The sequence below is a fragment of the Misgurnus anguillicaudatus genome, chromosome 2 (assembly GCF_027580225.2).
Source record: "Misgurnus anguillicaudatus chromosome 2, ASM2758022v2, whole genome shotgun sequence".
In the NCBI taxonomy this organism is placed as follows: Eukaryota; Metazoa; Chordata; class Actinopteri; order Cypriniformes; family Cobitidae; genus Misgurnus; species Misgurnus anguillicaudatus.
This window is the reverse complement of record NC_073338.2, coordinates 2,458,052-2,472,166: the sequence shown is the minus strand read 5'-3', so window position 1 is coordinate 2,472,166 and position 14,115 is coordinate 2,458,052. Positions and strand designations below refer to the sequence as shown.

Genomic DNA, 14,115 nt, shown 5'->3' with positions numbered 1-14,115 from the left:
GCTGTAGTTAAAACCATTATTTGTAAATATGTCGGCAGATTTTGACGTAGATGTAGACTTAATTTTTTTTAAACAACCTTACTTATTCGAACCTGAATACACAGACATTGAAATGCAAGAGATGGAAGAGGCTGCCGCTGCAACACAAACACAGTGTCAGGCTTCCGAAAGACAGAGAGCATTGGAGAGCTGGTGGTGTAAATGTAATCAGTGCCAGGCGATGCCAACTGAACAGGAGAGCATGTGCTGCATCGATTGGGACATTGTCATGCCACAGCTTGAAAGTTTGGATAACGCAGACAATGGGACAAGTGTATTTACCTGTATAACCGAGGATCCAGGTTTTCCACCCCTGCTAAGTCAAAGTGTTTTAGAAGTGTTTTTTAATTTGCCTAAAGTGAACTGGAAGAGACGTCCGAGGCCAGAAGGACCAGCTGGAACTTTATCTATGGAGTAAATAGGTTTGTTTTGACTGTAGAATAATTACACGTGCAGCCTAGCTTTTTACAATGTGTTTTATTTATCATCAATCCCTATGTGTGTAAACACTTTCTAATTCTTTTTTTTCCCCATTTACAGTCAGTTCAGACTGGTGGCATACCGCGTGGTTCTCGAATGGATATTGAAAGGTGAAAAACTTGGAAGACACAACAGAAAAGTTCTTCCATCTTGTGTAGTGCAAGCCATGCGGGAAAGATATCCCTCATCCTCGGGAGTATATGTTGGTTTCAAGGATGCCGAAGAAGCTTTTATGCTAATGTAAAGAAATTAAAAGCAAGTCAATACACTAATTTATTTTAATTTTATTTTTTTGAATATTTACATTTAACATTTTTGTGTATTGCTGATATACTTGTTAAATAAAAATGTTAATAACAATATATTGTCTTTTGTTTGTAATTTAGGTTTCAGGTTTACCAAACAGATTTTCTTTAGATGTTAAAAAGAATTTTAGTCAGAGAGCTGTCTTTATTACTGTAATAGATATGCACAATTTTTTATTATCAACAGTTTCAAACATTATATACAAAAAAATATGTAAATATGCATCATGAGATAGCATTTCACCAAAAGAACAATCTAACAAAATAAGAAAAGGCCAAAAAATGTTTTACAGTATTCTGTTGACAGTCTTTTACTTGGAAAACCTTGACACATGTTTTGCAATAGCAGCCTCCTTGTCCGGTTTGGGTTTTGTTGCAATATTGCACGGTATATCAGGCAAAAAAACTTGAGAGGAAGGGTCCTTGAAAAGTACAGTAGGGTCACTGCGCCGTTCCTGTTCCCTTTGTAGAAGTTCATTCCTGAAGTTTTGTGTTGTTGGTTCATAAATTTTCCTTGCCAACCAATCTTTATTTTGCTTGGGGAAAACAATGTTGTGTCGCGGAACACCTGTTAAAGTGAAATATATACAGTTGTAATGCATTATTTTTTGCCCTAACTAAATTACCTCTTGGTCAGGGTGTATGTATAATTCAATTGTGCATTTTGCATTGTCAGCACCCCACTTTTGGAAAGTTGATTACTTGCCTGAGCTGGTTGTGGCCTGTTGACGGTTTACATTTTCATTGTGATCCATGACAGCAAGTTGAGAACGAGCTGTCATCGAGGAGTAGTGAAAATGCAGGTTCTTTCTGCAGTATTTCAGAAGAACAGAATGGTAAACCTCAAGACTGCCTGAGGAAAAAAATATTATTTTTTGTTTTCCCTATCCATGTGAATTTTAAACCATTTGTTTTCGCATTTACTTGCCTGTGTGCTTGAAGAGGGCCATTTGCCTCATGTCCTTCAACAGATTGGGATGTAAAACCAGTGTTGATAGTGTGCAGAAGGCTGTGGACTCTTTTCGTAGTCATCATTTCCTCCTTTGCTGGTCATGGGTGAGGTCATCGTGGGCACACGTTTGTTGACGTCCATTTTCTTCCCACCTGTGTTCACCGCAAATGTGATGGAGCAGAGATTTCCACTTTTCTGTCCAAAACCTGTTTAAAACATTTTTACAATGAAATTTTTGATAAGGGTTTGTCTACATCAGATGTATAAAATAAATATTAGATAACAAACCTCGGGGTCACCGTTGCAGGATGCACATGCATACCACAAATGGTTGCATATGCTTTTAATCCATGGCTGAAGGTCTACATTTTCTTTCTTTTTAGAAACTGATAGTAATTTCTTGAAGAAACCTGGAAAACATTATGACAGTTATTTATTATACATTATGAGATTGTGGGGTAAACCTAGTACATACAAACAGTGTTTATATTATTGTCAAACTGTAGTTTATGCAAAGCCGCTTTTATGTACAACAGTAGATAAGAAATAAGAGTTATTAAAAAAAATACATATGAATTAGTATGGAAAGATGTATACCCTTCACTACGTGCCAGATGTCAAACTCATGATGAATTTGTGGATAATCAACCCTCATGATCTTTCTTATAGATGGGGATCTGTCCGTAGTCATCACGTCAATGTCAATTCCCAGTTCCAAAAGAGAGTTTAGACCTCTTTTAAAGCCTATGGGCTCCATGCCAACAGAGCTTGCTGCTTCTGTAACCTTGAATTTTAAAAATTATATAATTAGATAAACAAATGTTATTCCTTTATTAGATTAAAAGGTGCTTTAATCAATCTCGGTTGGCATAACCAATTGTTGATTTTTGTATTATTATCAAACAAAACAGAAGCTAGCTAGAGCCTCTCTCCAACTCATCCGTGTACTAAGCCCCCAAACCCACCCCACATCATTCTAGTCAGTTACTGGCTGGAACAGTTGGTTATGTTTTGTGCTACGGGTCACTCTGTTTGTGTTGATTAGGCTGTCTGTAGAGAACATGTTTTTTTAAAAAGTGTGTTCAGGAAACAGAAAGCTAGTGGATACTTAGGAGATGTTTGTTGTATGTAAAAAATGGTTTTTTTTGCCTAAAAAAATGTGTGAGACCGCTTAGAGCACCTTTAATAATAATACACAATTTAAGTAAAATAATAATACAAAACACATTACATAAAAATGTTGATCAATTAGTGACAATATCTGCATGTACACTGACCTGCACCAACTCGTAGTGAACAACCTGATTCGTTGAATCATCCATTATACTGTATGTACCAGAGGTGGGACAAAGTCATTGTTATGCAAGTCACAAGTAAGTCTCAAGTCTTTGCTTTCGAGTCCCGAGTCAAGTCGAGTCAAAGACGAGGCAAGTCCCGAGTCGAGTCACAAGTCAAAGCCAACAAGTCTCAAGTCGAGTCCAAAGTCCTACCATTTTACTTTCGAGTCATTTCAAGTCCTCTTACCACAGAAATAAAATGCGTGCTGTGGACAGGTGGATGGAGGCCCCTATACTGCATTGCATTCGCAAAAGATCAAATTGGCCAAAAGTCTGTCAGTCATTTGTGCGCGATAGGGACGCAGAATGATGCCACCATGGCTGAAAACTCGCTCCACTGGAGAACTAGAAGCAGGCACTGCCAAGACTCGGATGGCTACTTGAAAGAGTGAAGGAAGGGATCTTACTGTTCAGTGCCCAGAACAAAAGGGCATACTGTCCTTCTGCCATGTCAATGTAGTGACAATGTAGAGGCAAGAGAGAGACGCAAGAGAGAGTGGAAACACTGTTATCGGAGCTCCGTCGAGTTCATCATCCAAATCCTATTTTCTTACTATCTTGTTACTATCTATATAATATAACTTACTAGTTCATCTTAGGAATACTTTAGCGTGACGATTATTCAACAGTATTTATAACTAAATCGATTTATCACTGGTAAACACTTAGTGTTAGCATATAGCCCGCTAGCTTCAACAAACGTGCCGGCTGAAGTTTGTTTACCGTTTCCTCACTGTTTGTTTACTGTAAATCTGCCTTCCTTTTCGGTCTAATGGCGGACTCATCCGATGTATGCTTTTCAGACCTTTCCTCACCAGAGCTGGAAGCTGTGGAGGAGTTGTGGCCCGGCATTCGCAACAGTCGGTACAGCGTGCCTCACATCACCCTGGCTCCAGACACCCGGAGACGTACGAGGCAGCCAGCGAGCGAGCACCGGTCTCGATGCAGCTTCACAGACCGCGTTCAGGTGAACAGAGACGTCATCGCCCAAAATGAAAACGGTAAGACTCCGCTTGTCATTGTAACCTGCACTGCTTGCCACATGTACAGTTTAGCTTCTTCCGTCAGCACAGAGGGGTTTACATGTGTTAAGTGTATTGAAGTAGTAAGGCTGACGGAGAAGGTTGCAGAACTAGAAGCGCACATCCGAACACTCGTTGAGGACAGTAAGACCGCTAATGCTAATGTTAATGTTTCAAACACTGTTTCGGGTGCACCTACGGTAACGCGTAGTACACATAGCTCGGTTCCGGCAACTGATTTAACACGGCCGACTAACTGGGTGACTGTCAGGCGGCGTAGTCATATTCGATGCCCATCGAAGTCCCCCCTAGTAATTTCTAACAGATTCGACATTCTAAACAATACGCCGGCTGAGACATCTGTTAAAGGTGCCCTTGTTATTGGAGACTCGATACTTAAGAACGTGAACATTGAGGCACCAGCCACCATAGTTGACTGTATACCGGGAGCCAGATTGTCAGACATTAGATACAAACTTAAAGTACTGGCTAATGCTAAGCGTAAGTTTTCTAAAATTGTTATTCATGCCGGCGCAAATGACACCAGACTCCGCCAGTCAGAGATCACCAAAGATACTATTAAAGAGGTGTGTGAAATTGCAAAAAACAATGTCAGATAATGTAATTTGCTCTGGTCCCCTCCCCGCCTACCGGGGTGATGAAACTTATAGCAGATTAGTGTCTCTTCACCACTGGATGTCAAAATGGTGCCCTCAGCATAACGTAGGGTTTATAGATAATTGGAAACACTTCAGGGGGAGACCTGACCTGCTAAAGAGAGATGGCCTTCATCCGTCATCGGAAGGAAATGCTATACTCTCTAGAAATCTGACCAATACTCTAAATTCTAATACATTTTGACTACCCAGGGCCCAGGTCAGGAAACAGATAGATCGGCCTACCCGTCCATCTGTTAGTTGCTCTGACATGTCAAGATCACATATATCCCAGAACTTAGAGTCTATCTTACCAGAGTATCGACACATTTCAACTGTGTGCGTTCCTCGAACAAACGAATACAGAGCACCGTTTACCTCGTCTCGTACAAATCTTACTAACATAAAATTAGAAAACAATACGTTTACAGATGAACCTCGAATGTTAAAATTCGGCCTTCTTAACATTAGATCGCTTACCAATAAAGAACCCATTGTCAATTAAATAATTACTGACCAAAACTTAGATGCACTCTCTTTAACAGAAACCTGGCTTAAAGCAGACGATTACATTAGTTTAAACGAATCCACCCCACAAGACTACTATTATAAACATGAACCGCGTTTAAAGGGGAGAGGGGGTGGTGTAGCTACAATATACAATTTTTTTTTAAAGTAAACCATAAATCCGAACTAAAATTTAATTCATTTGAAATAATGCTATTAAATATGGAAATAACTGATCGTAACCATAAACAGCTCTCTTTTGTCCTTGCTACAATCTATAGACCTCCGGGCCATCATGTAGATTTTCTTAAAGAAATATCAAATTTCCTGTCTGACCTCGTAGTCACTGTAGATAAAGCTCTTATCGTTGGTGACTTTAATATACATGTTGATAACCCAACAGATACATTAGGATTAGCATTTATGGATATTCTAAATTCTCTCAATATTAGACAAAACGTGACAGGGCCCACGCATACTCATAGGCACACATTAGACTTAATTCTGTCACTCGGGCTCAATATTAATGAAATCGAGATATCACCTCAGAGCGATGCAGTTTCAGACCATTGCCTTGTCTCATACACGGTACTTCTAGATATGATCACTCGATCCACAATACGCTACCGACTAGCCAGAACAATAATTTCCACCACTAAAGATAACTTTATTAGCACTCTTCCAGACCTGTCCCAAATGAAACATGTAGCAGATAACCCTGAACATCTAGATATTGTAATAGAAAACCTGAACAGTATTTGTTCTAACACAGTGGATGCCGTAGCTCCAATTCGAAAAAAGAGAATCAAAGAAAAAACGCCAGCTCCATGGTACGACCATCATACCGCTGCCCTTAAAAAGGCTGCTAGAAAAATGGAAAGAAATTATAGAAGCACAAAGTTAGAGGTATGGCGTGCAGCATGGAAAGAGAGTGTTAAACACTACAGACAGGCTATAAAAATCGCCAGATCTACGTATCTCAGCAATCTTATTAAAGAAAATCATAATAACCCTCGCTTCCTCTTTAGCACAGTTGCAAAACTGACTAGAAATAAAGAACAAACAGAACCCACTAATAAACTCCCACACAATAGTAACGACTTCATGAACTTCTTTACTAAGAAAATTATGCTTATTAGGGAAAACATTGTAGGTACCCAAGCAGCCACCACTCTACCCAGTAATACATTTAACGCTTGCCTACCATACGAACATCTTGAGTCATTTAAACCTATTACAATAGATGAGCTATCTAAATTAGTAGCGTCATCCAAATCATCGTCCTGTATATTGGACCCTGTTCCCACAAAATTACTCAAAGAGGTATTCCCTATAGTGTCTAACCCAGTACTAAATGTCTTTAACTCATCATTAGAATTAGGCTACGTTCCAACAGCTTTCAAACTAGCAGTTATTAGACCGCTCATTAAAAAAACCAAACCTTGACCAGGGAGATCTAAATAACTTTAGACCAATCTCAAATCTCCCTTTTCTTTCCAAAATATTAGAAAAGGTAGTGGCAAGCCAGCTACGCACATTCTTAGCAAATAATAGTACGTATGAAAAGTTCCAATCAGGATTCAGGCCCCACCATAGCACAGAGACAGCACTGCTTAGAGTTACAAATGACCTTCTCCTAACATCCGACAGTATGCTAAACTCCAATAAGACAGAGATACTTGTTATCGAACCGAATCGCTACAAATATAATATGACAGATTACAAGTTGCCCATAGATGGCTGCACTGTGGTGCCAACCTCCACGGTTAAGAATTTAGGTGTGATGTTCGACAGCAGTTTATCCTTCGACAGCCATATCTCCAATGTCTGCCGCACAGCATTCTTCCACCTTAGAAATATCAGATGCAGAGAAGCTTATCCACGCTTTTATGACCTCTATAATAGACTATTGTAACTCGTTACTCGGAGGATGCCATGCAAAACAGGTCAACAAGCTTCAGCTAGTTCAAAACGCTTCTGCAAGAGTTCTTACTCGAACTAAGAAGTATGACCGCATAAGCCCAATTCTGGCATCTTTACACTGGCTACCAGTTAAATATCGTATACAATTTAAAATATTACTAATCACCTACAAAGCCTTAAATGGCCTAGCACCCTCATATCTTAGAGATTTATTATCAGAATACAATCCATCACGTGCATTGCGGTCACAAAATTCTGGCCTCTTAATTATCCCTAAAATATCAAAAGTGTCTAAAGGTGGCAGATCCTTTTCCTACTTAGCCCCTAAGCTATGGAATGATTTACCAACCGACGTCCGAAAATCAGAGACAGTAGATAACTTTAAATCTAGACTTAAAACTTTTCTCTTTAACAAGGCTTTCAAATAGTTTTTTTAACAATGGTACTTATCTCCTAATAGCTAGCTTGAACAACCTAATAAATAAATAAATTAATGAATAAATTAAAACCTTTTTTTCGTCAACACTTCAAAGCATGGTAAATCTCATTAATACTCTTTAGTAATATGCTGAAACTTTGAATTGGTTTTCGATTGAGTCTTAACTGCCAAATAGGGCCGGCTTGCAATTTTGGCCTTTTCCCATGACCTTAAAATAGTATGTCATACAGAACCGTTTGCCACTGTACGTTAGTATTAACGACGGCAGTGGGGCCTCTGGCCTTAGTCAAACGAGTTCTGTTTCCGTTTCTAAAATCATTAACTATATGTAATACACTTAACCAGCAATAGTTAGCCTGTCCGGAACCGAGCTGACTAAAACCACATTACTGTGTGACACTTGTTTTCTATGTGAACGGCCCCTACGCTAAGATTTTGTTTCTCTCTCCCTGTCTCGTCCTTGATCCCGAGGACGAGACAAACAGATCCAGTTCCGGTACATGTGAAAGTCGGCACACAACTGATCTACTAGCTGTTCTTCAACGTGATGTCCAGCTGATGCCTGACCAAAGACCACCGGCAGAACCCGCTTAATCTCCGCTTAATCTCCTTCCGTTTCAATGTGTATATATATATATATATATATATATATATAACTCCCAAGGGTTTTTTCCTCCTATGACTTTTTTTACTTCCCCGGCTAAAATTCCGGGGGTTTTTTTCTCCTAGGGGGTTTTTCAACCCGGGGAGGCAGCCTTTTTGGGCTTAACTTCTATACGTTACATTAGTAATACGTTTGCTTATAATGTTGATTTATAGCCGTAGCAAATTTAACTGCTTGTGCTATCGTTTATTATGTTGTGCTATCTGTCGATTTTCTGTGCTTTTCACTGCATCTATTATGTAAAGCTGCTTTGATACAATTACCAAATTGTGAAAAGCGCTATATAAATAAAATTGAATTGAATTGAATTGAACTTAGCTGCAGTGGCGTAGTCTAGATTTTTGTTTTCCCTTTGACCCTTATGCTCACTCGTCCCAGCACGACACCCCATATGCACCACTACACTCACAGATGCATACAGTATAGATATTGATGTAACTGAGAGCATTCTGAAAGTTTACTCATAAACACATAAACTGAATGTGTATGAACATGTCAGTTTATTATAAGAGAAAAAATGACTTTAATAGCCAATTTGCATTTACAGCTGGGGAAACTGGACTGATTTTTAGACTAGTTTAGTGTTAATTAACATCTAACTCGGGGCCAAAAGCTACTCAACTGTTAATTAAAATTAAATAAACTGTTTACCATCTTCAAACCATGGCTAACACATGCATTGAAGGAGAAAAAAATCCACTCTTTCAATAGCTATTATCTGACAACTATTGATAACATTACCATGTGTAATTTAATGGTGTAAATGTTTTTATTTAATACACATTTAAGATGACCATGAATTAACTCTAATTTGCATAGTCTTTGATATAAAAAGCTTATTTGCATATAATACAAGCATTGTCTAAAAATGAAAATAGGCTTGTACTTAATTATTGTTACAAGATTATCATATTGCCTAATATTAGACACCCAAATCAAACAGAAGTTTAAGATCATATACATCTTGAACGTAGATATACAAATGAACACAGAGAAGGAATGTTTAACACTGTGAAGCACAAGCAAACATGCTGAAGGCAGCTAAACACCATCAGGACATAAACGGGCTTATTTTATTGCATTTGGAGCCTTACCTCCAGATAAAGTAATAAACTGGACTGATGATTTAAATGTTGTTTACTCACATGTGCGTTGTTAACTCTCCGGATTTTATGTTGCAGCACTCGTTCACTTTACATGGATTGTTTGTTTACACAGTGTCGCGTGAGCAGCTACACTGCAGGTTTGACTTCATTTGGTGCTAATCAGACCTCTTGGTGATGCAAAGTACAGCGAGAGCGATTCAAAGCAGATTTCTCCATGTGATAACTGGAATCACTTTCGCGGTACTTTGCTGGCACTCGCCTGTGGCGCCACATCGGTCTGCTCCCCAGTCACTTTCGCGCCGCTATAGTAATTTCTAGGGATGCACCGAATCCAGGATTCGGATTCGGCCGAATACTGGGCTTTTTGACGGGGTTCGGGTTCGGCCGAATCCTAGATTTTTTTTCCACCGAACCGAACCCTAGGCTTGCGCTACGCTGGTCGACGTCACGCGGCCGTTGATTACACACATCGGGTGCTGACGTGGAGATGAGCTTTTTCTTTCGGTGAGCCTTAGGGGCTAGACACACCAAAACTTTTAAACACGGCTGAAAACGCCTTGAGGAATGCCAGCTGTTTTTCAGCCGAGCGCTTGGTAGCTGTGATGCTTCAGCTGTGAGCCGGTTGGTTGCTGTGGTAATGTCCCACCCCTCCTCCATTGTAATTGGACGGCCGTGTGAAAACTGACATTGACGAGCGGAGCTTCTCACTCAAAGTTAAATATAGTTTTCAGCGCGGAGATGCTTGCTTATTGAAAAAACGAGCGTGTCGTAACGCATCGCTTTCATTATGCATAGGCTTACCATGGTTGTTGTCAAAATAGTTTTCCAACTTGTCATCCTGGCATAATGTACAGTTAAATTTAAATAAAATGAAAAATACACTGCTGTGGACGTTGTATAATTCATTAATGTGTTTTACTGTGTTAATGGAATAAGGATGCAAGTAGGATTCGGTATTCGGTTTCGGATTCAGCCGAATCTTAAACGGTGGATTCGGGATTCGGCCGAACCTAAAAAATCTGGATTCGGTGCATCCCTAGTAATTTCATATGCCGATCGGATCGCGCAGTCGGCAGGAAGTCAAACACACCAAATATATAGCCTAATATGTATATGCATTTCAACCCGCTAAAGTAGCAAGTGTAGCATGCTGGTCAGTGCTTCACTATGACTAAAAGTTTGAAATGTCACAAAACCATGCTGTTATGCAACCTCGCGCTATTTTTAGTGGGTATACGGAATTCCTTGACAATTCCTAGTGGGTATAAGGCGTGTACCTGCGTATCACGTAGACTACACCACTGCTGAGCTGTACTGCTGGTACGGTCCCAACATCCAAACCAACGTGGGACTACAGTGATTGGCTGTCGTGCAGGCAGCGCGCGTGCTCTCTGCATACAGGTTGTGCACATTTTTTTCACAGATGCAGATACACTGAGAGCGGCGCGGCCATGTGAAAAAAAAAGTAGCAAGTCTTCTCGAGTCATAAGGCGCAAGTCCAAGTGACGTCACGAGTCATTGATGTTCAAGTCCAAGTCGAGTTGCAAGTCTTTGTACATTTTGTCGAGTCGAGTCTGAAGTCATCAAATTCATGACTCGAGTCTGACTTGAGTCCAAGTCACATGACTCGAGTCCACACCTCTGGTATGTACAGTACTTTGCTGAGAATCCAGGGCTGCAAAAAAAAAAACACCAATAATGATTTAAATTTAAAAATGGCTAACAAGGATAAAATAGTTTGTAACTTGTTTTACTTGTACACGCAGTTTAGATTTAAACTTACCTGTCATTTCTCCTATCTCCTGACAAATGAACTCCTTTTTTCAGAATGTTTTGTGTCCGCAAGCCTTCCAGCATTTTCTCCTGTTGTTCTTTGTACATAACGTCTACAACCGGGATTAAATAAGAGGACTGGATAGCGTAAAAGGTGGTTTTCTTTGGTATTTGGAGGTTGAGTATTGAAGCCCAGTCATCAATGTCTGCATATGTTGCCCTAGTGAAAAGTATAGGCTACACGCTGCCACAAGAAGGTTGTTAGTATGAGGCTTCCACAGGTTGTTTTTTTAGTTTCAGTGACTGATGCTCCACAATGATGACATCTGGTAAACAGCTCCATCAAACTGGACTCATTGGCGATACATTTTTTATCTCTGAATCTACAATTTGCTGCTTCTTCTTCTGTAGTTGGCGTTGATGTTGAGGTCGAACTTAGAGGAACAAAACTTAGGTCCTTTTCTGTTGTAGGATCCAGGAAAAGCATGCTGACATCAAGACTAAGGTCTTCATTGATGTTCTCACTTTCAGCATATGTTTGTTCATTCTAAATAAAATAATAATAATATTTTTGCCAAATTAAAACAACAATATAGGATTAAAGTAACAAATATATGATAAAGTACATTTTATGTCCCTCATAAAAATTATGATTTTATTATTAAAAAACACAGAATAAGGACATTAAATAAAAAGTTAACTTACTGACTGATAGGACTTTATGGCTGGTAAGGCGTAGTACGTCCCTGATGTAGATGGCGTTGAACACTGTATAGATTTTTCAGGACTTGATAACAACAACAGAAGTCTTGAAGGAAATGGAGAGTCAGGTACTAGCGTAGAACTATTAATTCTATTTGGCTTAACTGGGGTTGACTGAGGAACACCAGATAAATTTACAGCTGACGATATTTCCTCTGTAACTGAGTTTTCACTTTGATCAGTTACTTGTGGAAGAAGACCTGTAAGGAGTGGACCTGCTGACTGGATATCCTGACAGAGTTGTGATGGATCCTTTGATTCCTAAAACATTTCAAGTCAATGTTGTAACTCGGCTTTAATTCACTGTATCATGTATTATGTTTTTTTTATTTAGTATATAGCCAAATACAAATAAAGACAAAACTAAATGAGTGTTTCATGACTTTAACAATTACCACATACTGCTTCCACTTACCTTGTTGGTCTGTATAAACAAGTTGGGCACAGCTGTTGATTTCAGTAATCTTTTTTGTTGAACTGATTTTAAGTCGTCTGGAGAAAAATGTTCACTGCACAACTTCATGTGCTTGACGGAATTAATTGGTAAATTAACATCCAGATGAACAGCCAGCAGCCATAGATTCAGTCGCTCACGATCATTTGATGGGAAACGGTGACAGGTAAGCCGTTCATTTTGTGGCAATGTTAAGGCACCTTTACGTTTACTTGTTAGTTTTTTACGATTCGGACATCCAGGAAATGCACACTTTTATTTGTAAACGATTACTTAGAGCGAGACCAAAAGCACGATCAATGTCGAATTCAATAGCTTACACCGCGCGCGCGTTCACCTGCTTGCAAACAAAGTTTAGCACTTCCGGCTATGCCACCACTTCATCTTAAACACTACGTGGCGGTGAGAGATAATGAATAGATGAATAAAGTCGTTCTTTTGTTTGTTTTTTTCGCAAGAAAAGTATTATCGTCGCTTGAGAAACGTACGGTTGAGCCACTGCAGTGGCGTGGACTATTTAAACATTTTCTTCACTGACTTTCTGGACGGACAAGTTTGGGCCCCCTTAAAGCCAATGGAGGAGTATTCCAGCGCTCATATTTAGTCATAACAATATTAATTTGTGATCCGAAGATGAACGAAATGCTTACATGGTTGGATCAACATGAGGGTGAGTAAATGATGACAGAATTGTCATTTTTGGGTGAACTATCCCTTTAATTACCGGCCCCCCAAACCTAACAAAAAACATAACAGTCTCTCCTAGCTTTGACCTCTGTGCTACATCTATCATCCCATCTGTCACTATAAAAAATCTAGGTATTACTCTAGACCCCTCCCTGTCCTTAGATCCCTACATTAGTAGCCTCACTAAAGCTGCATTGTTCCAACTTCGCAGAATGTCTAAGCTCTGATCATACATCAGTTCAAAAGATGTCGAAACACTAGTTCATGCCTTTGTCACATCACACATTGATTATTGCAACTCACTATTTTATGGTTTAACAGCAGTCTATCTCCCGCTTGCAGTATATTCAAAACTCTGCTGCAAGAATGCTTACTTCCACTAAACTCTCCACTCATATCACCCCTGTTCTTTATTATCTTCACTAGTTCATGCCTTTGTCACATCACACATTGATTATTGCAACTCACTATTTTATGGTTTAACAGCACAGTCTATCTCCCGCTTGCAGTATATTCAAAACTCTGCTGCAAGAATGCTTACGCCTGTTTCACACATACTCCGCATGCAGTGCGCTTGCGGTGCGTGTTGCAGTACGTATGCGGTGCGATCCGTCAATCATCCGTTGTGCTTTCACACATACTCCGTTTGCAGTGCGTTGCTAACCGCTGCTTCTGCGTATCAAATAATCATGTGATTGACACTTTCTGTTGAAAAGCGCCTCATCAATAAACTATATAATAGCCTGATGTGTTTTTTTTTCTTCACAAAACAATATACTTTATATATTATTTGATAGAATATGATGTTTAAAATCTCTAGGGTAATGGTCAGCACACATGAAAGGATCAAAGGTCTATTAATCTCCACATATCATAAATATAAATTAGCATTATAACTTTTGAAGAGAAAATATAGGTGACAAGCATGGTTACATTATAGGCTACATTTCCTATACTATTTATATATTTGCATAGGCGATAGTATTTATATATCGGCAATGAAGCTCAG

General features: G+C 39.3%; 1 protein-coding gene and 1 long non-coding RNA gene across 2 annotated transcripts in view; both read right to left on the bottom strand.

Annotated features, from left to right (window-relative positions):
- adcy1b (adenylate cyclase 1b) overlaps positions 1-14,115 on the bottom strand; it is a 579,599-nt gene that overhangs the window by 188,242 nt on the left and 377,242 nt on the right. The gene's annotated exons all lie outside the window — the stretch shown is intronic.
- Positions 6,123-13,871, bottom strand: LOC141366709 (uncharacterized). The gene is made up of 3 exons (XR_012371362.1): positions 11,909-13,871; positions 11,214-11,750; positions 6,123-11,105 (listed from the first exon to the last, which is right to left on the bottom strand). It is a non-coding gene; the product is annotated as an uncharacterized lncRNA (long non-coding RNA).